Here is a 27,323-nt window from a genome sequence, read left to right as displayed (position 1 = left end):
TATAATTTAACTAAGGCCTATTCTACTACTGCAAGAAAAGTATTCAAGTGACCCCATTTGTTTCTCTCTTGATGCTGCAGACAGCATTAAAAAATACCTTAAAATGGCACAAATATAAGTAGGCTAAATCATATCAAGTGTAAAATAATTTCCACAAACGAATAAATGACCTACTAGTAAACCCATTAGTCTTTAACATCTGTCTAATAGAACTCAAACATACATACAAATTCCCCTTACAAAAACATACCATGGTAACCACTGTACAAAACATGCTCTCAGACTACTTGTCATTGATTTGTATTTGTGATGACTGTGGTGGCTGTAACAACTGTAGCAACTATGGCATTTTGGTGGAAACAATGGTTACCATGGTTCATTTTTGCAAAGGCAGTTCTGTTTTCACTTTATCTGTGTTTATTGCACTTGCATTTATGGACTTGATTTGGATCTGGGAAATTACCTTAATTTGTGCAAAATGTAACTGCTTATCATCATCATATTAGAAATGCATCATACAGTATGTAGGTACAACAGGGCTATAGACCCCCCACGGTAAACGGCTCTTAAGATATTTTTTCTCCCAAAACACAAAATAACAACAAACACCACCACAGCACTTTTCGAACAATGTTTGTCATTTTCCACTACAAGATTTTCCCATTGAATGCAATGACAAAAGGTTAAAAAAAAAAAATTCATTTGATCTAAGCTTTAATAATTTTCTGACAATGTTACAGATTTCTATAGCCAATTAGAATCCCTGAAATTCTTACATATTTATTTTGAGACAAAAGACTTGTTTATGATTTTCAGTTTTGTTCAGCATGATTAAATCAATAGTTTTTAATGACAAAAACAAACCCAATCTGGTTAAAAAGGTCACCAACAAGACTGTTAGGCTGGCAGATGAGGAAGATGCAGAATGCATGAATGAATGATGCAGAATGCATGAAAAATGCAAAAAAAAAAAAAAAAAAAAAAGGAAAAAAAAAACCCTATTTTTTTAAGATTTAAAATCATATCAAAATTCCATGTTTAACTAAATTAAATTAATAAAACTTAAAATATTTGTATTTTATTTGATGAAAGGTTACTTATTCAATTGGTGGAATTTTGTTAATAAATTAAAATGCATAAATCTTAAAATTATTATTATTATTATTATTATTATTATTATTATTATTATTGAGTGCAGAATGTATACCTGTACTGCAATAAATTGTTTCCCATAAGTTATAAGTTAGACCTAATGTTCTTGCTATATCACAATATTTGCATATTGTGATAAGGTTTGCCCTTTCACTTTTGCACCTGTATATCAACACTATATCACCTTGTCCTTACAGGGAGACCTGTAGCTTTGTTGGAGCTTGTACACTATATCTATATCTATTTATATCTATATCTATCTATCTATAGATATAGATATAGATATAGATGTAGATATGGATGGAGGACCTCAGAACTTCGGGCTTTTTTTTAAAGAACCCTCCCTGTGCGACGACTCGCTCGGAGCGCGCGCCTATCAGCTGTTCTCGCTCATTCGGCGCTAGAGGCTAGCTGATGAAGATGGCGGAGCAGCGCGAGCGTTGCAGGATGCGCTCAAGCGACATCAGCTCAAAGTTCTTTCTGTGACGTTAATTTGATTCGGATTCGCGCGACCATTCTGAAAGTGGACATTAAAAAAAGGTAAGGAGACGCGCAGTTAGTGCTGTGTTGCATGCGTGTAGTGCGGGGCTGTTTGCTTTCTCTGGAAACACGCGCGCACACTGGTTGGCTCTGACTTCAGTTTCTATTTGGCAGTCCGATGGATGCGAAAACATCTCGCCTTCATGCCTCGAGCAATGTATGGAGATTAGAGTGTTGCGTGACAGGTTTGATGGATTGGCTTAGGCTTGTACGAGGTCATAGTGTTTGTTGTGAACGCACAAATCAATACTATTGTTAACGCAAAGTTTTAATGTTTACAGTTTTCTCGAGACCATCACATTCTCTACAGTTTGTACAATGGGGTAAGGGAACAGAAATGTCAACATGTTTAAATGTCTCTTAACTGGGTTTTGGTCTTCCATTTTCAGTTTGTGACAAGCTCATTACTTGACACAAAGGGGTAACACTTTACAGGAAGATTCTATTCTTTAACATTAGTTAACACATTAGGTATCATTTATGGTCACACTTTATATATTAGGTGTCTTTACATTAAAATACATACAGTACATCATATTTACTGTGTAACTACATGTTGTTCTGCAAAATTCTCACAAGATTCACATTTGCTGCTTGCTACAGGTACAGGTAGGTTTAGGAGTATAGGAAGGGTTAAGGTTAGGGGTTAGAGTTAGGTTTTATGGTAGAGGTTGGAGTAGGATTAGGTTTAGAGTTAGAAGGTTAACAGTGTAACTACAAATGTAATTACACGCAGGTGCTTTAAATGTAAATACAATGCAACAACACATATGCACATAATAGTACATTGTATCAAATGCTTAAGTACATAGTAGTTAAAGACACCTAATATAAAGTAGGACCCATTTATTAATCTTGGTCATTTTACAAATAGGCTACACTTTGTTGGTTCATATTGCATTATCTAATGTTAACTTAGGCAGCTTATAATGTATATTCATTTGTCATCATGCGGCTTATGAGGTGTGTAGGAGGTATTTGATGTGTTTGTCTTGTCTGGTCTATGCACATTAAAAGTGTTTTGGAAGGGAACTGCCAAGAAGATATGCAGATGAAGTTGGTGTTGTGTGATTGTTGGCATTCTGACATACTGTAAGACACATTTCAAAGCACAAGGGTCTGTTTGCTTTCAGTGTACTTATGAAATGTTTTTGTTTCTTGACTTATTCATTTATGTGATTTTTGTTCCATAACTTATGAGACTGTGCAGAATAAAATTACGTCTCATTTTATTATGATGTGCTATTGATAAGATGTCAGTGGTTGCGTATTAATAATGGAACGTGGTTGACTGGAAAATGGAAAAGCACAAAAGATTGTTTTGAAGTTTTGAAAGAAATGACTGCTGTTGCTGAGTGATGACGCATTTGTAATTCAATTGTAAAAGTCATTTTTTTCCAAGACGCTTTTGCTTCGCCTCAGTAATTACATTTGGCGGCTATTGAAGTCGGAGAAGAGAGAAATAAAAGAGCTTCCGCTTCCTTTGAAATGTACCTATTAATGTCCATTTCGACTGAAAAATCCAATGAGTGCTGGTCAGAGAGCTGAAGATGAATACTAGTTATTAAGTGGCTCATTGATGTCCTTCCTTAATGAGTCACATTTAATTAAACATTGTTGCCCATTGGCATCATTCTCCAGGCTGGAATTTGCTTCATCAAGAGGTTAATCAGAGCTCTATAAAAGTGGAGCCAAACATGTTTACGTGCTTCCTGCGTAAATTGGCATATCTTGTCTGCCCTGACAGCAATCACCTTCAAACTGTCACATGCGTGATGCATATTTAACACAGCCACACACCCCCTGTTCTAAATTAGTTGATTACCATTTTTATCATGCACTACCATGCCCACATACAGGAATACTGGTTTGGGTGCTGGTCTTGGTACCTGATGTCATCAGCAGCTTACTTGTGTACAGTTGACATCATCAAGTGGGTTGTACTGATTTTTCTACACTAGATTGGAAAAGGTGAGTCAACAAAGCTGCTCTTTTTTGTGTTAATGGAGCATAACCTGCTCACTCGAGGTGGGAAAAAATATTGATATGTTAAAGTATCGTGATATTTTTTCTCGTGATGTATCGATATTTGCACATTAATATTATGGTGATGGGAACAAAATTTTCTTTGCCAAATTGATCTAGGAATTCAACAACAGTCCCTTAGAAGGTGCAGTTATCATGCGTTACACATAATCACCCTCCCTTACTAAAATGTATCACAATTTTACAGTAGTAACATTAACTGAGGTATTTTGATAAACATTTTAGTATAATATTAAATAGGCTAACCTTTTAGGTGAAATCTATTATACTTTTGTGTATTGAAACTATGTTGTAATAAATAATATTTTTAAAGTGTTTAGGCTACTATTGTATTCATAAATGTAAGGAATTATTATCTAACTACATTGACCTAACCACAGAAATAGGGAGCCATTATGGTCTTATATGCTTATGGCTTTGCATTATACATAGATATTAGGAAATAAACTGGCCTTGTTTTGTAAACTGGCACTTTTATATTAATTTAACAATGCATTTGGTGATTTGGAAAATTTGAAGTTCTCTTAAGTCCGATGAAGACGAATGAGAAACATTGAGTGAAATATCGTAATATATCAAAGTTTTGAACTGCAATACACCAAAACTAAAGAATCGCAATAATATCGTATTGTGACCTAAATATCAATATTATATCATATCGCCAGTTACAGTTGTGCTCAAAAGTTTGCATACCTTTGGAGAATTGGTAATATATGTACCATTTTTAAAGAAAACATGAATGAGCAGGCAAAACACATTTCTTTTATTTCTAATGGGATTCATATTCAACTGTAGGTTATAACAGAATGGCACAATCATAAAACAAAACATGGCAACAAAGAAAAAAATGAAATGACCCCTGATCAAAAGTCTGCATACCCTTAATTCTTAATACTGTGTATTGCCCCCTTTAGCATCAATGACAGCGTGCAGTCTTTTGTAATAGTTGTCTATGAGGCCCCAAATTCTTGCAGGTGGTATAGCTGCCCATTCGTCTTGGCAAAATGCCTCCAGGTCATGCAAAGTCTTTGGTCGTCTTGCATGAACCGCACGATTGAGATCTCCCCAGAGTGGCTCGATGATATTAAGGTCAGGAGACTGTGATGGCCACTCCAGAACCTTCACCTTTTTCAGCTGTAACCACTGGAGGGTCAACTCCGCCTTGTGCTTAGGGTCATTGTCATGCTGGAAAGTCCAAGTGTGTTCCATGCGCAGCTTTCGTGCAGAAGAATGCAAATTGGCTGCCAGTATTTTCTGATAACATGCTGCATTCATCTTGCCATCAACTTTCACAAGATTCCCCATGCCTTTAGAGCTCACACACCCCCAAAACATCAGTGAGCCACCACCATGCTTCACAGTGGGGATGGTATTCTATTCACTATAGGCCTTGTTGACCCCTCTCCAAACATAGCGCTTATGATTGTGACCATTTAGGTCTATTTTGGTCTCGTCACTCCAAATTACAGTGTGCCAGAAGGCTGTGAGGCGTGTCAAGGTGTTGTCGGGCATATTGTAACCGGACTTTTTTGTGGCATTGGCACAGTAAATGCTTCTTTCTGGCAACTCGACCATGCAGCTCATTTTTGTTCAAGTATCGTCGTATTGTGCTTCTTGAAACAACCACACGTCTTTTTCCAGAGCAGCCTGTATTTCTCCTGAGGTTACCTGTGGGTTTTTCTTTGTATCCCGAACAATTCTTCTGGCAGTTGTGGCTGAAATCTTTCTTGGTCTAGCTGACCTTGGCTTGATATCAAGAGATCCCCGAATTTTTCACTTCTTAATAAGTGATTGAACAGTACTGACTGGCATTTTCAAGGCTTTGGATAACTTTTTAGATCCTTTTCCATCTTTATAAAGATCCATTACCTTGTTACGCAGGTTTTTTACTTTTCTGCTCCCCATGGCTCAATATCTAGCCTGCTCAGTGCATCCACGTGAGAGCTAACAAACTCATTGACTATTTATACACAGACACTAATTGCAATTTAAAACACCACAGGTGTGGGAAATTAACCTTTAATTGCCATTTAAACCTGTGTGTGTCACCTTGTATGTCTGTAACAAGGCCAGACATTCAAGGGTGTGTTAACTTTTGATCAGGGCCATTTGGGTGATTTCTGTTATCATTATGATTTAAAAAGGAGCCAAACAACTATGTGATAATAAATGGCTTCATATGCTCACTATCCTTAAATAAAAGACATATTTTCAAAATCAATGCCAAAATTTCACAATTTCTGCCAGGGTATGCAAACTTTTGAGCACAACTGTACCTTGTGATTCCCACCCTATACTGCTTACATGTATGAAAGCTAATTGTTAGTGGCGCGAGCCGAGCCTATGGTTTACGAGGACTATACAGGCAAGGGGTTTGTATTGATGAGTAACTTTATAGAAATTAATGAACATGATGCAATAAATGCTTGTAACGTGAATGTATGCGATGTGAATCATAAGGGACTCTCATGTAGCCTAAAGTTTTGTTACTTTGGCTGGAAACGGAACAAATGCACACAGAACAGGACTAAAATGATGGGCATCAGTATTGAACTACTCATAGACCTTTGTAAATATGAACAGATCATCTGGTTAGAGTTCAAGGCACTGTGTACTTGTATCAAGTACACTAGGGGGTATCCAGCACAAGAGGTAGGATAGTTCATGGTTACTAGTAAGCATAACGATACATATTCTGAGTATCTTACGAATGTATCTGAAGCTCGACAGTAATGCGCTAATTTGTGTGGTAATACCAGAGTGTAGCTTACCTGTCAAGAAGCAACACGGCAAGAATCGAACCCCAAAAATTCCATCAAAGTCCTCCACCTTGTAAATGTTCACTCTGGTTTTACTTCATTCTCTGTCTCTTTGTTTTTACCAAGTCTTCGAATTTTGGGGAAGCTAAGTTTAATTTCCTTTGTAACACGTCTGCCATGGATGTTCATATTCTCCTGGTTGAACAGTTTACTACAAATAGCCAAGGCCCAAACTCACGCTATAGGTTGAGCTAGAAAGGGATAGGTGGAGTTGAGCAGGCCGCTCAAAATATAAACATCAATGTTTTGATTTTGCCTAGGAGGCTCAGTGTTTATACATTTGGGTAAGGTAAACCCACGAATGGCTTACTTATAGCTGTCAATGAAAAATAATCTGTGATATTAGGAAGTATTTTGATATCAAAAAAAGTTGCACACTTCACCTTTGAGTGCTACTAACATACTACTTAGTGCTTTGAGAAACCCAGCCTGTGGTTGTACTTTCTTCATTTGATACACTAGAAATGGAAAGTCAGGTTGAGCGAATTACATAGTGGAATAATAATAAAAATAAAAAAAACATTATTTACACACATAAAAAGGAAGATGAAGCAGATTTTTGAGAAAATTAGTTTATCAAAACACCTCAGGTAATCTGGGTATTCTATGCATATAGAACATTTGCACACTGTATGTTAGTTTGCTATTCCAAACATAGCCATAGTCTGATTTTGCGATGTCTTTCTGTGAATTCAGTACAGTACAGTAGATCATTCTGGTGCTGAAATCGGTCTGTGCTTACCAAAATTGTACCTACTGTCCCCCAGTGGTCGAAGCTGGACATGTTGTTGAAAGTGTGGGCATTAGGGGTGTGACAATTCGCTCTGACAACAAATTGTTTATGATTCTTTACCTAACAATTACGATGCATCGTGATGCATTGTGAAATCTGAAATCTGAAACCAGTATATGTGCAGGCAGATATGATCCAGGTTTTAATGGAGCAAGGTAAAAGAATGAAAAACTGTGTATTAGTAGCATGTACACCAATCAGCCACCTGCCTAATATTGTGTAGGTCCCCCTCGTGCCGCCAAAACAGCGCCAACCTGCATCTCAGCGGGTTCTTCTCACCACAATTGTACAGAGCGGTTATCTGAGTTACCGTAGGCTTGAAACAGTTTTGAACCAGTCTGGCCATTCTCTGTTGACCTCTCTCATCAATTTGTAAAAAATTAAAGCTTTTGCTTTATGTGGAAAAAAAAAATGCAGGTTTGTGGGAACGGGAGCGGTCGGGACAAAATTAATGTGGGCAGAGAGCAGGTGATCATGGAGTAAAATTCAGCGGGATAGAAACTTGCAGGAGCGGGGTGGAAAAAACAATCCCATGCAGACCTCTATCGTGTGTCATTGACCAATCACAGGTGACTGTAATCAACTGGTTGGTTCCCTTCAGAACAGTCTGAAATCGATCCCTATTCTGTAGCATTCACTATAAAGAGAATTAATTAATGAGTGAGTGTTTTCTTTCACAGCCAATGTCTGCCCACCAGTCACATTTATTTAAGCCAAGTTCTATTCGTGGTTAAACTTTTTTATGGAGAAGTTACGCATTTTATGGAGAAACACAAAAGCGATATTAACATATTGTAATCGGGGAAGAAGATAACAACAATGAACTTATGTTGGTCAATGGATGCAAACCATTTTAAATAATGACACAGAAAGCCATACTCGGCAGTATCCATCCATTTATCTATATATCCATCCATCCATTTTATCTTATGTAGGTTGGCGGGGTGAACTCGGCTGCATAAACTTTCTTTATTTCAAAGTGTGCTTTCTTTCCCTTTAATCTCACGTGCTCCGCTCCATGTCTGTTGCAAGAAGGTCTGTGTAATATGAGATGGACACATTGGGTATTAATAAATAATGATAATCAATTCTTAAATTTCGTAATCGTTGCATCAAAATTTCTTTGATAGATCGATGGGGTTGATTTCAGGGTAACTGAACATTCGGAAGCAACATGTCGATTTTCCGTGGTCACATGGTCAGTGGCTGATGACATCAGTCAAATCTTTTTTTGTTCACTTAAATGTGTGGCAATGTTATTGTGTGCTAAAAATTTCTATATAAGGGAGAAAATCAAATTGTGAAATAAAAAAACAAAACAAAGCAAGGGCTGTTTTATGTGCCCTGACTTGTTTAATTAATTCAAATGCTTTGCAGCACCCATTTTCTGGTAATAGTTTTAGTGCTCCATTGTCATTGAAATTGTTTCATGGTTTAGGCTCCAGGCAATGCTTTTCTAAGCAATTAATGTTTTATAAAGGATTGGCTTGGTGGCCCTCTGTTTGTGGTATGGAATTCTGCGAGGCCTGGTGCAGTCCTAACCAGTTTCAATAAAAACTTCTCTTCTCTGTTCCCAAAAACTGAGTTATTGTATGAGTCACTAAATTCTCTGAGCACTCTTTTAACTCACTGAATGTATATAATGTAGCTATACTGTATCTACTGTAGGCATTGTTTTTATTATAGACGTGGGTTCTGTTTCTCTATTTTTTATGGCCTTAACAATAGAAATAGCTAGTACGTTAGATTCAGTCTGTATCTTAGGACAAGTTATCATTAATGCATCAGTCAAATCTTGGTACAAATACTCTGGTACCTTGAGTCCCTGCATGATGTGTTTAGTACAGTGACAAACAATGAGAAAGTCTAGCCTGAATTTCATCTGTTGTTCTTTTTAGGATACAACATTTGACTGTAAGCAAAACCACACAGGTTTTCAATTAAGCTGGAGATCATGTTAATCTGCACAGTAAGCTCTCTCTTAATTGTAATGAGGCCAAAGTTTTAGTTGTTTTATTAACTTGAGGGTTGGATAAATGTCACTGGTTGTAGTCATAGCCTTATTTGTGTGCACTGTAAATGACTGAGGGTACTTCCGACCTCTAGACCACCATTTGTAGATATTCCTTTTGTATTCTTTATTCCAGAGGTTCTCAACCTTTTGGAACTAAAGCCCCCCCAAGCCTCCCCTATCATGTGCCCCCCCCCCCCCCCCTCATCAATATTGGAGGAGACCAGGTATAATGATTATCTATTCTATATAAAATCTATCTATATATAACCTAATCTATAATCTGTTTTTGATAGATAGATAGATAGATAGATAGATTATTTTTTTTTACTTTTGTGTTTTTATACTTTTTTAATTACTTTTCATAACTTTTATGATTTTTTATAACTTTTATAAAACTATATAACGGACATGTATGGAACATGCGCTTAAATGATCAAAAATGTTTCTGAACACTCTACTTTGAAAAAGAGAACTCTAGGTTGTAATAATGTGTACTATTTTACATTTAAGACATGTTGCATTCCATTCGCCTTGCATTCTAAAAACATTTGCATGTGAATTATGCGAATTGGGACGCAGGGCGCGTCTCGTTAGCCATGACATTGTTAAATCAATCAGTGGGACACCTGCGCTTGCTTCTTTTTACAAAGAAGTGCAATTCGCGGTTCAGTGTTGGACAGTGCAAGCCTGATGTCATCCTCCACCTGGAGCCGATTTCGGTATTTTGTTTTCAAGGCAGTCAATTTTGAAAACCTGGCCTCGCACAGATAAGTTGAGGCGAATGGAAGAAGTAATTTTATGGCGGCGTCAGACAACTGAGGATATTCAGTCATCACACTCAACCAAAACGAAGGCAGAGAGCAAGAGCTATAGACGTGTCGCAATCTGGTGTCACTCTTTAATTCGACTAACTGCTCCTCCATGTCAACTGAAAGGTCTTTTCCTGGGCAACTGAAGGGTCTCTGACCCAAGCAAATGAACTGAAATCCTCACTGAAATAACGGACGAATTGTTGTTTCAGTCCTTCAACATGTTGAGCGACTGTGTTAATCAAAGGAGAGACATTTATCCCTGTCTCTTGCACACAGTCAGCGAAGTTGGGAAACATGTCAACATTTTTATTAATCAGCCGATCACGCCAAAGACCCAATTTGCCAACGAATGCACTGACTTTGTCTGAAAGAAGCAAGATGTTGGCATCTCTCCCTTGCATCGATGTGTTCAACAAATTCAATCTGTCGAAAATTTCTACAAGGTATGACAACTGCGCTAACCACAGGGGGTCGTCCAGGTACCGCTCAAGGTCGGACTTCGCATCAACAAGAAACGTCTTCACCTCTGAACGCAATTCGTAGAGGCGATGTAAAACCTGACCTCTGGAGAGCCAGCGAACCACAGTGTGAAATAGAAGCTGCTCATGTTCGGCTCCCATTTCCTGACAAAGCAAGGAAAACAAGCGTGCATTTAATGGCCGTGCTTTAATGAAATTGACCATTTGCACTGCCTGCTTTAAAACTGACTCCAGAGACTCAGGCATTTGCTTTGATGCGAGAGATTCGCGATGAATCATACAGTGGGTCCACTTGGCTGAAGGGGCTAATGCTGGACACGAGTGACCAGACCACTAAACCTCCCAGTCATTGAACGGGCCCCGTCTGTGCATATCCCAACACATTTATCCCATGACATGCCAGCATCCCGTATATACCCATCCAGAACTTCAAACAATGCCTCGCCAGTTGTGTGCACTGGAAGAGACCGACAGAAAAGAATGTCCTCCTCAATATTACCATTTTTTATATATCTGACATAGGTAAGCAACTGTGCTAGCCCTGCAACATCAGTTGTCTCATCAAGCTGCAGGGCATAGTACTGGCTTTGCATGATGTTAGCTAGCAATGGCTCCTTAACGTCGCATGCCATATCAGATATGCGGCGGCTAACGGTGTCCAAACATGACTTGACAGATATCTTTGGCAGCAGGTAAGATTAGCACCTCGGCAATTGTGTGAGGTTTTCCTAATTTAGCAACTCGTTGCGAGACGTAGTAGGACGCTTCTAGACACCTGTTAGACACTGATGTGTGTTTGCTGATGTTGTGTTTCTGCTGTGCAAGGCAAGATAACTTTAATTTGAAAAAATCTAAGGGTTTGTCTTTGAGTGTCGGATGTTTGGTTTCTAAATGGCGCTTCAACTTGCATGGCTTCATGCTATCATTTGCCAGCAAATCTGCGCATATGACACATTGGGGCAGTGGTTCAGCGTCTGTCCCAGCCACCGTAAAGCCAAACTGAAGATAGCTAATGTCATACTTTCGTGTTTTACACTTCTTAGGGGTTGGTGCTGACGACGCATCGTAGCCACAACTCCTTTTGGCATGTGTGATGAACTTATCCATAAACTTCTTACCAATATGGAATCCGTTCGGCTGACGTTCTGAAACGTGTCTGCACTGACAGCTAGATAAAAGGCAGGCTAAGCTCCGCCTCTCCCCATCAAAAAGAAAATGCAGAGGTAGACGGAACACGTTTAAAAAACAAAACAAATTTTATGCAGATGCATTTATATATTTTTATGCATTTATATATTTTTTTTCATTTATGTACATTCTACTTGAAAAGCAATAAAATAGTACCCAAATGATGCCCTGTCTCTGTTTTTTTTTCTTGAAAACAATTTGCGCCCCCTTCCGATCTCTCTGCACCCCCCCAGGGGGGCGTGCCCCCCATGTTGAGAACCACTGCTTTATTCCTATTAGAGCTACAAACCCAGCATGGTGGAACCATCATAAACATCTAAAATTCACTAAATCAACAAGTGGGAAACCAATGTCAGTCAATTTAAACTAAGATCAAGATGCTAACAATGCTTGGAGCTAGGTCTTGAAGTCTCCTAGATGTGTGTGTCTTCTTGTCCTTAGGCATTTGTCTCCAAACCTTGCAAGCCGAGAGTTCCAGCTTTCTTCAAAAGACAGGGAAGCTGGTAGCAAAGTCAGTGAGGGGGAGGGTGGCAGTTTTGCTCCACGGGGAGCCAAGAGCTGTCTGGTCAGGGATCAAATTCTTGCACTGTTGGCTCGTTCGCATCCATAATTCATGTGCTTTTTTACTTGTAGAGGAAAATGTGCTGTGCTTTTTCCTCCAAGTCTCTCCCTCTATTTTGCTTTCTTTCTTGTATTTGCTTTTGTCCTGTCATTTTACCAAACCATTCCAACTCATCTCTTTGACATGAAAGAGTCAGCTTGAAAACAGTCATTATTTGTGGGGAAGTCCATGCATTTTTGGGTTTGTTTCATTTAACATCTGTATATTCCTGTTGCTTTCAGCTGAATTCTTATTTTCTTCACTTTGCAGTAGGACTGAGCTTTATGATGGTATATACCATGCAACAGTTAAAAATCCTGTAAAAAAACGTGCCAGTTGTTTAAATTGTGGTATATCTTCAGCACATTTTCAAAAATTTGGCACCAAGCAGAACACTATTGCATACTGTGGTGAGCAGGGCGAAGCCGAGCGGCGTCTGGGCAGAGCGAGGCCGGGAAGATAAGTGGCAAATGACTTTCACCTGCATGCCACACCGGTCTCGCGTTCCAGCGAGGGGCGGCAGGAGTACTTAAGGAGAAGAGACAGCAGCAGACGAGAGAGAGAGACATGTTAAGCTGTCTGTGTGGGTCTGCGTGTCAGAAGAGCGGGTGCTGAAAAGCAGTGCATATGTTGAATGTTCGGCTGAAAAGTCTTATTGTGGAATGCTGAAAAGTCTTTGACAGTAAATGTCTATATGCTATGTCAGCTTCCTCCTCGTTAATTGTTACACATACTCTCCAAACTTCCTGTATAGACTAGGGCTGCAATGGTACATGTATCCGCGGTGAACCAAACGGATACAGGGCCTTCGGTACGGTACACACAGTCACGCAACTGATTACATATCTTAGCATGTGTGAAACCAATATTAAAACAACATATAATGAACAACACAAACCCTGTAAAACTAAAATGAAAAAAGATTGCGGAGCAACACGGGACTGCACAGAACCAAAACTTAAAAACAGAGCACCACATGGTACACTAAAACACTGCGGATCAGATAAATGCATGTGAAGTTTTTACTAGCTAGCTCTCTATTTTTCCCAACTGTGATGGAACTAAAAAAAATATAAATATGTCTGACTTAAATAAGCCAGAGATTGAAGACCCACCACCGTCTCTACAATCTGTTGTTTGGGAGCATTATGATTTCGCAGTAAAGTACAGTAATACTGGGCAACGAGTAGTGAACAGGACAAAGTCTGTGTGTCTCAAGAAGAACATCTTACATGATGACTCATTTGTGGTGACATTATCCACGTGTGTCTCTTGAGCTTACGGGAGCAAATCATAAACAGCCTGTGCAAGTAAGTCACGCCACAGCATTCAAGCAGCCTCTCGCTGCAAGCTTAGACAGGGTTAAAGCGATAACGAACACCATAGTAGTATTTATTGCTGCAGATATGCGACCATACTCAATCGTCAAGAACACAGGATTTAAGCATCTGCTTAACGTGCTTGAGCCCCGTTATAAATTTCCTACAAGAACACATTTCAGAAATTCTGTAGTGCCGCTCTATATAAACAAGCACGCGCTGTAATTTTCCAACAGGGGACATACTAACAGATCCGCCCTCTCCTCTGATAATGTGGATATTCTGATTTTCCTGAAAAAAAGATAAAAAATAAAAAATAGAAAATTGAGTGATAAGAACAAGTGGTGAGCTGAAAGACACAGAAATCTGCACTGCTAATGTCTTTATTTTGTTACAATTATTATAATTGCACATTTTAAAATGTTATTATTATTTATGTTTTTGTACAATGTGCATGTAATTTCATTGAAGAAATAGTGCAGTCATGAATAAATGAGCTTTCACAATAAGAATTGTTGCCCATCAGCCACTGTTTTCAAAATAAATAATTTCAAAATAAAATAATAATTGCTGCACCGAAACCGTACCGTAAAATGCAGTTACTCATAGCTTCCAAAAACATCAATAACACCATCCGAAATGGTCAGAAACCTAGGGAGATTTGCACTTTACAACATCAGGAAGATAAGACCCTTCCTCTCTGAACATGCCAAACAAATACTTGTTCAGTCTCTTGTCATATCTAGACTGGATTACTGTAATGCTCTTTTAGCCTGCATGCACAGTCAGGGCTCTGCAAATGATCCAGAATGCAGCAGCACGGCAGCACGGTCTTCAACGAACCCAAGAGAGTGCATATTACACCCATCCCTGTTGCTCCACACTGGCTGCCTGTTGCTGCACCTATCAAGTTCAAGGCTCTGATGCTGGCATACAGAACAGTCACTGGTTCTGCACTAGCTTACCTACAAGCATTCCTGCAGAGCTACGTTCACACCAGACGTCTGCGGTCTGCAAATAAGCGGCGCCTCGTGGTACCATAACAGAGAAGCACCAAATCACTTTCCCGGACTTTTGGCTTCACTCTACCTCAATGGTGGAACTACATTCCCAATTCCAACTATGAAGCAGACTCCCTTTCTGTCTTTAAAAATGACTAAAGGCAACATTTTCATAGGGCTGCCCCCGACCAAAGATTTTCCTAGTCGACTAGTAGTCGTTAGTTTAAGCCATTAGTCGACTAGTTGTCGCACGTTTATGATATTTGTTTAATTACGTAAAGATATATATTTTGGGGGGCATCAGAAAATGGTTTGATCACAAGCCATCAATCAAAGCCGAGATGCTTGAAGGAGTGGCATAAAGTCACCCAACATCAATTTGAAAGACTGGTAGAGTGCGTGCCAAGACGCATGAAAGCTGTGATTGATAATCAGGTTTATTCCACCAAATATTGATTTCGGAACTCTTCCTAAGTAAAAACATTAGTATTGTGTTGTTTAAAAATGAATATGAACTTGTTTTCTTTGCATTATTCGAGGTCTGAAAACACGACATCTGTTTTGTTATTTTGACAGGTTGTCATTTTCTGCAAATTAATGCTCTAAATGACAATATGTTTATTTGGAATTTGGGAGAAATGCTGGCAGTACTTTATAGAATAAAGCAAAAATGTTCATTTTACTCAAACACGTACCTATAAATAGTAAATCCAGAGAAACTGATAATTTTGCAGTGGTCTCTTAATGTTTTCCAGAGCTGTAGCTTCTAAGGTCTGTGTGTAGGTGTGTGATCATATTGGCTATAGTTTGGGGACAAATTTGCCCCCAGAATTTAGCTAAATCTGACAAAACTTACCTTTAGAGACATTTGGGGATCTGTTCATAAATGTACAGTAAAGCATAAATGTTTTAGATTTAATCTAAAATGCATAATACAAGCTTTTTATTACAGCAATCATGCTGGATTGATGTCAGGCTTGCATCATTTTCTAGTTATGCGCATTGGACTGAAGACGCTTCAAAGACTGTCATCTTCATGCTATAAATGGAAATCCCTCATTATGTGCTTTGATATTTCTTGGCTGTCTTATATCGGTCTTGGTTTTCTGTCATTGTAATCTGTGTAATTCAAAATGTGTTGCAAATATATAGCAATCTACATGCAACCTCAGAATAGCATGGAGCATTTTTACAAGCAGTAAAGCCAAACTGCTTTTGAAGACCAAAACAGATGCATCCAGCCTCAGGGTCTAGTGAGTGCTAATCATTTATCATTTAATGTTTAGTTATTAAGTTATCTTCTGGCCAGCCTAAGAATTGCAGTTTGCCCTGCATGCTATTGCAACATGAGAGCTGTAATACTTGATCTTTGATACAGTTGTGATAGCTCTGAATCGCAAAAGGCTGTGTTTAATAAGTAAATATATAGTATGCATGTGCTGCGTGTAAGTGAATGGCGTGGATCTGTTGACTCAAATACATAGCACGCTCATGCTGTTGATGTGCTCGCAGCCCTCAAAATATCAGATGTAGAAGTTCAGTAGTTGGGTTCGCTTTTAATATGCATTGAGAACAACACCGGAGAAGCATTTCACCAGATTTTGAATAAGAAGCTAATTAAACTACTGTGAACTAGCCCACATACAGACACTTCCAGGACTTCACAATAAAAGCCAGAGGGTTATAAAGTTAAAGGTGCATGACTGAAATATATTACTCTTATATTATAAAATTCTAAAAGTCAATATTATTATTATTATTATTAATAATAATAATAATAATAAAACATTTATTATTATCATTAGCATTATTATTTGTTTACAAATTACTACAATATTTAAGTTGATTGGGTTCCAAAAAATAACTAGACTGATATCTTACAACTAAAGTGAACAAAAATGTAGTGAACAAAAAAAAAAAAAAAAAAAAAGAGAGATCTGAATCCTTTAAAGTCCAGATACATAATTAGTGTTATCCATTAATTATGAAGATGGAATATATGAGTTGCATATATTTGCATATATTTACATATTGAATTTCATGGCTAACTACTTTTCACAAGTGATTTATGTTTAGCAAGTCTATATATGTAGACTGTCAGTATGAACACACTTGACTGAATTTGTTTCCCATTATCTTAAAAACCTTTTATTTGAAAGGATTATACTTAAATGCTTGACAATAGATTTGTAGACAAATACAAATTGTAAAAAAAGAAAGCTTATTTAATACGCTGTTCAAAAAGCATCTGAGGTGGATAGATCATTGATTGAGAGAATGTGCAGGATCATTTATAGGCAAAGGATGGCTACTTTGAACAATTTTAAATAGAAAAGTTTTGATCTGTTTTTCATTTATTTTGGTCACTACATAGCAGACTTCTGTCATTTGTGTTATTTCATATTTTTGATTACTTTATTATTTTAAATTAACTAAGAATAATAATAATGAGTAGGTGTGTCCCACTCCTAGTAGATCTTGTGCCACATCATGTCATTATGAATTCCATCCCAGATCATCTCACAAAACATTTGAACCGAAAAAAATGTCCTTTGTTCCAGTTGGCGAAAAATACAAGGAAACAAAGAAAAAGACTCAGTCCATTTTCTCATTCAGCAGCGTATGCGTTTGTAATTGGATACTCCAATTCTCTTTAGTCTGAATACACAATGAGATTCTCCTCTCCTGCGCTGTCTTTTGAGTACCTGCTTTAGTCAAGTGCATTGTCATTAGGATTGTGTTAGGATTGCTTTGAAACAGAAGCAGGTGGTTTCGTTTTTTAAACAAAGGTCAAGGGAGAATAAATTTAGTGCATTGTGGTCAACAGTCAGGTTAGAGGTTGTGGCCATAGAGTAAAAGTTATTACCCATATGGAATGCTTGTTGTTTTTAATATATTCAGGTCACAGGCAATAATTCTCCCAAAAAATATAAATTATGTTGTCATTGATTCACTTACTTATTTACTGTTGTTCTAAACTAATATGACTTCATTTCTTCCATGGATCACAACACAAAAGTGGAGTTTTTGAAGAATATCCTTTCTAAGGAACCCAGAAATTAAGATGTTTGTATGTGTGTGTGTGTGTGTGTGTGTGTGTGTGTGTGTGTGTGTGTGTGGGTTTGGGTGGTTTACAAGGACATTTTTTTAGGTTACAAACTGGTAATTACAAGGGTATTATGCTATAAATGTGGTTTATGAGGACATTTCTAGTGTCCCCATAATACAAATCGTTTAAAAAAACATACTAAACGATGTTTTTTTGAAAATGTAAAAATGCAGAACGTTTTTTGTGAGGGTTAGGTTTAGGGGTAGGGTTAGGGGATATAATCTATAGTTCGTACAGTATAAAAATCATTATGTCTATGGAGAGTCCTCATAAAGATAGCCGCACCAATATGTGTGTGTGTGTGTGTGTGTGTGTGTTCCACAGAAGAAAAAAAGTCATGGGTTTGGATTGACATGAGTGTTAGTAAATGATGACAGTCTTTGTGTGCTATCCTTTTAAATTCTCCAGTCACAAAGGTTCCCATATCATAATGGTTAAATGTCTTTGCTGTGGAGGTTTGCAGCTGCCAGGCATCCCACAGGGCGTCTAAATCCCCCTGCCTGAAGTTAGGCTGAGCCAAGCATCTCTCAGAATATCCCTAATGCTCTGTCTGTCTCCTGGGGCGCAATCAGCTGCAACTGGCCCATAATCTCATAAAGAGAGAGGGAGAGTGCTTCAAACTCACCGTCATGTTATGAAAAATCCTCACCTGTGGTTTTTGGCATGGAGTCTTGCAGCCTCGCTGTGCATGTGTCATAACAGTGGCTACACATTGTCATTCACCGCTTTCATCACTGTGAGAACACAGTGTTCACTCAATAATTTATGTATTATGAGTTATGAACATCCTCTAAGAGACAAGGTGTTCTTTCAAGGAACACAAGATGGCTTGATCATGTACTCTTAAACATTAAAGATGTTGTCGAGGTGCTACAGAGCTTTGCTTTGACTTTGAGGCGCATCTGCTACAGTTTGCTCATTTCAGCCGTGTCCGCCTGCTCCCTTCGGTAGTTATAACTCTTTCACGAGCAGTAGTCACTGTCAGTGACAGGATGGAGAGCTTGCCAGCTTCAGCCTCAGGCCTGGATTATGGGAGGTCGTCCAACAGCCGGTTTTCAATGGCGTATTTCCATAGAGACAATGAAACTGATTAAAACCTAAGGTGATGTGCAGTAGTTTGAGAGACGGAGGACAGGATTTGAACTCAGGCCTGACTGCTGTTGTCTGCTGGTTTAATGAATTTCATCATGACACAGTGGATTCTTTTCCTTGTTCTCTATACTGAGTTCCTTGCTTTTTTGTGCACATTTGTAGTCCCTTTAAAAGGATAGTTCACCCAAAAATGAAAATTCTGTCATCATTTGCTCAAGTCAAGTCAACCTTTATTTATAGAGCACATTTAAAAACAACAGAAGTTGACCCAAAGTGCTTTACAGATCAAACAAATAAATAAATAATGACAGAGTGATATAAAAACAGATTGATTTAAAGTTAAATATAAAACAATAATAAAATAAATAAAAACCTTTAAATGCAGCTTCATGTATTTATCCATTTCAAACTATTCAATGATCTATTCAAAAGTTATAGAATAAAAATATGTTTTTAAAGAAGATTAAAAAATGGCTAGTGATGAAGCTGACCTCACATGGAAAGGGAGACAATTCCATAGATTAGGACCTATCACAGAAAAGGCACGATCACCCTTAGATCTATAGTGGCAACGAGGAACCCTCAATAAAAGTTGATCAGAAGACCTGAGTGCTCTGGTATGGGGAGTAAAGGAGGAGAAGGTCACTGATATATTGGGGTGTGAGACCAGATAGTGCCTTGTAGACATAAATCAGAATTTTAAAATCAACCCTGAATTTCACAGGAAGCTAGTGTAGAGATGCTAAAAATCTCTCTTTCTTGACCCTGTTAAAAGGCTAGTGCCGCATTTTGAACTAGCTGCAGGCGGGAATTCAGAAAAATAGAGCTCAGAGGAAGCATATACAGTGAAAATAACAAGGGTTCTAAAACTGACCCCTGAGGGACACCACACTGTAATTGAGCCAACGTAGAAGAAAAATGACCTAAATTAACAGAGAATGTCCTTTCTTTTAGATAGGAGGAAAACCACAGGAGGGCCATACCCTGGATGCCAACCATACACTCCAGACGATTGCAAAGAATATTATGGTCGATAGTGTCGAAAGCGGCACTGAGATCTAATAAAACGAAGACGACAGGTGAACCTGAAACAATGCAGATTCAGTGCTGTGCAAGGGTCTGAAACCAGACTGAAATGTATCTAAAATGTTAAATGTATTTAGATAGGAGTAGAGCTGCGAATAAACAACTGTCTCCAAAATCTTGGAAATTAAAGGCAGTTTGGACTGTAATTGTTGTGTATTGCCAGATCCAAAAAAGTTGTTTTAAACAAAGGATGTAGAATTGCATGTTTAAAACTTCTTGGAACAACTCCACTTGCTAATGAGCTGTTAATTATAGCTGTCGCACTGGAACTGATAGTCATGAAAACTTCTTTAAGTTTGCCCATGTTGTTGTTTAAATAACAACCTCAGTCACCTTTCACTTTTATTGTATGGAAAAAAATATGAAAATAAATGGTGTCTGAGGCTAACATACTGCCTAACATCTCCTTTTGAGTTAAAAAAAGAAGGAATGTCATACAGGTTTGGAACTTTTTTGTCTATTTTCTTTTTACCCATAAAAGTACAGCTTAATTTAATTTTTATTAAATTTTTTTATTGCAACATACATAGAGAGTACATAAAGGGGATACAAGCAACAAAAAAAAAAGAAAAAAAAAAAAAAAGAGGGACACATACCAGGAGATACGTAAAGGGGGAATATATGCATTAGCATAGACAGTGCAATACAGAACATATAGTACATAAAAAACAAATTCATAACAGGAGAAATGTGTAATGTGTAACCTATTTACAGTATGGAGAGTGTAACATACAAATTACAGACAACTGTATGTGGGTTGATTTCAGCTTGGAGATTATTTAAGGGTACATATTAACTAGGTCAAAAAGTTGGGGTATATATGATTCATGAATTGGGTTCTTTTGTTTTTTCTTTACCTTAATAAGCAGCCAAGAATATTAGTAATGAGCAGTTATAGAGAGAGAGGGTAGAAGGGGGATGATAAAGAGAAGTTATGTAGCATGACAGACATATTATTTCTATTAGAGACTAAAAAATTGAAAAGAGAAAAAAATAAAAATGAAAATTTATTAATAATATTTATAATAATAATAATTATTTGTCTTTCTTAATGATGCCATCTTATAGACAGATGTCCACGTATATCCTACTGGGCAAAAGAAGAGCCGATTCTGCCCAGTCAATCTAGTCCAAAAGCACACAGACCCCCGAACCCCTAACGTGGTGCGCCCCTAACTTTCCGGGACCGCCCCCACCCCCCACGGTAGTTGTTCCCGGGTCCCCGCCCTGGCCCAAGCCATGAAGCCCTGCCACTGCTCTAAAGAGCACCACAATTTCCCTGGTTTCCAGTATTCTCTGCCTCCCACGTGATGTTGAGATCCTGCTTTAACACTCAGGACATGTGAGGGACTATTTTAATGTTTCCCACCAGTTGTTATGCAATGTCAAGATCCAGCTCTGGCACTCAGGGCAATTGAGGGACCCACACACAACCACATGGAAGACCACTAACACTCACCGACACAAAGTGAGCAACACACCACAACGAGAGCCAGGGGCCCGCATATCCCAGATCCCAGAAGTACAGCTTGTATCTAATTGAATGGGGAACAGATCTCTTAAACTGTCAAAATTACAATCTACTAACAGTTCAGCAATAAAATCTGACAAACAATGGTATCATAAATGTAGGCAAGCTAGTGTTATTTTGATTATGAAATTGCCATACAAGCAGTATAAAAGAGATCTACCTTTGTCCTACATTCAGCCTGATTCCTGAAGGAAAATAATTGCATGATTTCCTCCACTTATTTTTAGGGAGCGATATTTTGAAACTCATAAAATGCCGTCCACCGAACTCTCACTGGACTTAATTAACTTCTTTCCATTGTTTAAGACAAGTATCTTTCACTGAGACTGATTCAACAAAGCCATAATTAAACATCATTTTGGCCCTAAATGTGCCACAGTCTTTTGTGTCTTTTCTCATGCTAACAAATTTAACATATGCCACTGACACTGGTTAATCTATTCTGGCCTCTCTTGCTTGGATCACAGATCTTTTTCTTTCACGAATTGGAATGCTAAATGCTTTAGCCCAGAGTTCAGCTGAGATGTCTCATATAGGATTTCCGGCAGGCTGGTTGACCCCATTAGGTTTGGTTTCTGGTGCCTAAGCTCACAAGGGAACACTAGCCACATTGATTCTTGGAGTGTGCATCGTCTCCCAGACTCCAGAGATTAACCTTGCGGTCCAACATGCCTAAGAAGGGGGTCTTATCCGAACCGTGAGAAAACTGCAAGCCATTGTTGGATTCTCTTTATTAGTGGTGCTGTGCAAGTGGTTAAAGAACCTATAAAATCAAAATAGGAGTATTGTGGCTTTTAGTGTATGTCTGCTAGCTTTGAGGCCATCTATATGCTTGTGTTGACAAAATCTTCAAAAAAAAAGTCACCTTATACTTCACAGCAGATGCATTGGTGGACAGATTAAACAGTATATTATCAAACATATAATGTGATTTTTTAAATGTTTATAATGATTGATTATGATAAATAAGATGTGATCGCGATTGCCGTGTATGCGTGCCGCCATATTGTTTACATCGTAATGCAGCATGGGATTCTGAATGCATAGCATAGAAGCATAGAAGGTTGTAAATAACTAGTCCTTCCATTTTCCCAGCCCCAAAAGTGGTTTGTAACATAAAAAATAAAGATGTTGTGATATTAAAAAGACTATTTGAGCAGCAGATTCATTATGACAACCACTTAAGTCTCTCTCTGCTGGTAAACAGAAGCATGAATGCAGACCGCACTGGTTTGATCGTACGTGCGAAAGATGTTCCTTTTGCTTACATATGAAAACAATTGTACAGGGGACCTTCTAACTAAGTATTTACATTGATTTGTCAAACATGTGCTAAAATGCGGAACCGTCTCTTTAAGAAAACCAGCATTTCTTTAAAGAGTGTCTGTAAATGAGTGCATGTTAATGAGAGAGACTTGGATTGCTTTATCTCATCCATGCTATGCATGATAAGAATTAAATGTTTCTTTTTTGTTGTTTTGATCAACAACTGACTGTAAAGAACAGAAAGGGTATTAAAAGAGACATTGTTCAATGACAAATGGGTTGTGTGGATCGTCTTTGGACAGTCATTACACGGAACAAATTTTACTCTCAACACGCATTGAAAGGATGTCGTTGCTGAATACTCAACCACTATACTACACAATCACTGCTGAGTCAAATATGAACATTTACCAGCCAGTTGCCGAATATATATATTTCTTCTCATCGTAGAGGGCTGCACATAGAGTAAAAGATCGATTTTTGGATTTAAGAATCGATATCGAGATCATTCAAATGAAGATCGGAAAACCAATATTTTCAGCCACCCCGATAACACAGGATAGAAAACTGTGCTTGGTAAGCCATTTCATAGGGTCTTTAAATGTATTTCTTTGCACCTTTAACCATTTTTATTTATTAAACTTTATTGAGGTGAATGGGCACTCTCTCATGAGGACAAGAGATGTGTCATGTCTAGATGTGTTTTTGTTCATGTTTTGTGTTCATGTTTTTTATTTTAAAGTTTAGTTCCTGTTCCTGTTCAGGTCATGTGGTTTCATGTCATGTTATTTCCTGTTTCCATGCCATGTATGTTCCTTGGTCATGTGATTTCATGTTTCCCTCCATGTTCATGTGTTTATGTACCATTGTTTGGAAGTCAAGTCAAGTCAAGTCTAGTTTAGTTAATGTTTATGTTTTGTAGTCGTGTTTTTGGTTTTCACGCTTCATGTAAATAAGCTGCACCTGGGTTCTTCACTTCATCGTCATCGTCTGCCTGTCTTTGCCAGTAACGTTACAGAATACCTGACCGCAAAATGAACCCAGCAGTTCAGTTTCTTCATTTTCGTCAGGGGAATCGTCCCCTGGAGGAATATTTAGAGGACTTTTGTGCTCTGGCCAGCAGGAGTACCTACAGCCTGACTCAATTTATCGACCTTGCCCTACTGATATGTGGTTCATCGTTCACTGTGGGGGAGGTGGATGCCAAGCCAGAGTTCCACGTCATTGCCACAAGGCCAGGATCCCACGTCATGGTCGACGAGCCAGGGTCCCACGTCATAGTCGCAGAGTTTGCGCCACCTTCTGCCCCTGATCCTGAGTCTGCTCCATGTCACAGCCACGCCAGAGTCAGCTCCATGCCATGTCACAGCCACGCCAGAGTCAGCTCCATGCCATGTCACAGCCACGCCTGAGTCAGCTCCATGCCATGTCACAGCCACGCCAGAGTCTGCTCCATGCCATGTCACAGCCACGCCAGAGTCTGCTCCATGCCATGTCACAGCCACGCCTCAGCCTGCCTCATGCCATGTCACAGCCACGCCTCAGCCTGCCTCATGCCATGTCACAGCCACGCCTCAGCCTGCTCCATGCCATGTCACAGCCACGCCTCAGCCTGCTCCATGCCATGTCACAGCAACAGCTGAGCCTGTCACAATAACTCCTCAGTCTGCTTCACACCATGCCACAGCTGAACCTCAGTCTGCTCCATGCCATGTCACAGCCAAGCCCCAGACTGCTCCATGCCATGTCACAAGCAAGCCTTTGCTCCATGGTCCAGGCCTGCCTCAGCTCCACGGACCAGGCCCGCCTCTGCTCCACGGTCCAGGCCCGCCTCTGCTCCACGGTCCAGGCCCGCCTCTGCTCTATGAGCCAGCGCTCATGCCTGCCATGGCTAATGAGTCAGCATCCACACCTACCATGGCCAAGTCAGGATACTGCCATACCATGTTACCACGTCATGCCATGTAGCCACGTCAAGTCGCCATGTAGCCACATCAAGTCTCTGTGTTTTTGTTTTAGGGCGTCGGGAGCCAGCCCTAGAGGCGGTGACATGTCACATCTAGATGTGTTTTTGTTCATGTTTTGTGTTCATGTCTTTTATTTTAAAGTTTAGTTCCTGTTCAGGTCATGTGGTTTCATGTCATGTTATTTCCTGTTTCCATGCCATGTTTGTTCCTTGGTCATGTGATTTCATGTTTCCCTCCATGTTCATGTGTCTTGTTTTCATTGGTTTATTGTCTTGTTACCTTGTTATCAGTTCTGTCTTGTCATTGGTTATTGTTGTCATGTTTCTCCCTTGTCCATGTATTTAAGCCTCATGTTTGCCATTGTCCATTGTCAGGTATTGTGTTCATGTAACGTTGTTTGGAAGTCAAGTCAAGTCTAGTTTAGTTCATGTTTATGTTTTGTAGTCACGTTTTTGGTTTTCACGCTTCATGTAAATAAACTGCACCTGGGTTCTTCACTTCATCGTCATCATCTGCCTGTCTTTGCCAGCAACATTACAAGATGAAAGGAAAGTGGAGAAAGAGCGCATGTTTCTGGACTCTGCAGGTGCTACTATTGTTAATACCTTTAATCAGGAGATATTTAATAAAGATGTTTTAATTATACCACATCATGTGACTAGAGTTATTACTGAGACGCCTATGCCCGGCGGAAACTGAGAAGCTGCCGCCATGGACGATAATAAGGACCGTTTTACAGCTTGCACTGTTTTCCCTTTGCCTTGTCATGTGTGAAACTCCAAATTAACAGTACAGTACACAAACATTTCATATTCGCCATACCTCTCCTACTGCATCGTTCATAACTGCTGAATCAAGTTTGTTGTCTTACAACACTATGCCAGTACACTCACCACACTTTTAGTCCGTGATGGCATTACAATGCTGCTGAAGTCTTAAAGGACTGTGCGTCCTTTACTACATGAATGATCGGTTTATGTGATCGGCCAAATTACCGATCAAGTCCTAGTATGTGATATCGGCCGATACCGATGTGTAGCTGGTCGGAGCATCCCTAGTTTCCAGTGATGGAAGCTGTTCCAAAAATGTGGAATGATTCTTATTTATGCAAGGACAAGTATGTAAACCCTTTGATTTTCCATGGATCGCTACATAAATTGGTAATTAAATGTTCTCAATTATATTGGCATTTGGCATCTTTTAGAGATACTCTTCCAGCTGTATGCAAGTCAACAATTCTTTAAGTTCTCTCAAAAATGAACATTTTGTCAGCATTTAATTACCCTCAAGTTGTTTCAAACCCATATGACTTAATTTCTTCCATGGAACACAAAAGGAGATATTAGGCAGAATGACAAACTCAGACACCATTCACTTAAATTGTATCTACATACTATGAAAATGAATGTTGACTGAGGCTGTCATTTTGTCTAACGTCTCCTTTTGTGTTCTACAAAAGATAGAAAGTCATATGGGTTTGGAACAACATGATGGTGAGTAAATAATGAAAGAATTTTAATGTTTGGGTGCCTTATCCCTTTAATCTTAGACGTTCTTCTGTCTGAAAAAAAAAATTTAAAAGATTTAAACAGAGGAGTTTTTAGTATGTTATTTGTTTGGGCTGTGGTTGTCTATTGTTGAGATTTAATAGAAAATCAGATCAAATTAAATGACCCATTTATGCAGAAATTCATGGTGAATTCAAGGGTTCTTTTCTGCAGTTGTATGTATGTTCAAAAACTGGAGCTGAACAAAATATCTAAGAATGTATCAGTCACCCTGTCATGTAGCCTAAGCCATGACCACAATATGTTTGTCATGGACTGTATGTTACAGGATATTGCACCATTCATCAACATGAAAAGTCTCCAGTTCTTGTCAAGATGAAGAAGGAAATCTACTTCCTGCTCTGAGACAGAGTATTGGCTTTCTTCAGTTATCTAAAAAATGGCTTATTTGACCACATTACTATCATCCATTGCTCACAGACTGAGGTTTTGTGCTTTTTATACAAGGTAATGATTTTCTGTTTGTCGGTCTTGGATATAAGTTGTTTCCAAATGAACAGCCTGCTGTAAATTCCTGGTTTGTGATTCTCATGTTGCACAGGTGCTGCAGGTGCTGAATCAATTCTAATGCAGTTAGCTACTATTCTTAGAAGTGTCTGTTTATCCCTGTCAGTGAGATACAACTTGCAGTCACTGTGCCTATTTGCCGATTCAAATAGTTTGTGTTTGTTGTATATGGGTGGCTGAGAATTCTATCTGTTGTCATTATTAAGCTGATAAACAAGCTATAATTAAAACTAGATTCATTTGATTGAACATGACTTCATTTTCAGTTCCTTCTGTTAAGGTCCTTCCAGCGTCTTCCTTCTATTATTTTATTAAAGCTGCACTATGTAACTTTGTGCTCTCTAGGGACATATGTGGTTGAAATTTAAAATTGCAAGCAATTTGCGGAAGACCACTTTACGTCTGTCATGTTTCAACACAACTGCTCTGGCGG

At 38.7% G+C, this 27,323-nt stretch overlaps 1 protein-coding gene across 1 annotated transcript in view; it reads left to right on the top strand.

Moving 5' to 3' along the window:
- The first annotated feature begins 1,563 nt into the window (after positions 1-1,563).
- Positions 1,564-27,323, top strand: part of LOC127426931 (bifunctional heparan sulfate N-deacetylase/N-sulfotransferase 2-like) — a 109,911-nt gene continuing 84,151 nt past the window's right edge. The window contains exon 1 of the mRNA XM_051674114.1: positions 1,564-1,692. The gene's annotated coding sequence lies outside the window, so the exon portion shown is untranslated. The remainder of the gene's footprint in view (positions 1,693-27,323) is intronic.

This window comes from Myxocyprinus asiaticus, chromosome 36, assembly GCF_019703515.2.
Source record: "Myxocyprinus asiaticus isolate MX2 ecotype Aquarium Trade chromosome 36, UBuf_Myxa_2, whole genome shotgun sequence".
Classification (NCBI taxonomy): Eukaryota; Metazoa; Chordata; class Actinopteri; order Cypriniformes; family Catostomidae; genus Myxocyprinus; species Myxocyprinus asiaticus.
This window is presented reverse-complemented; position numbering and strand designations above follow the sequence as displayed.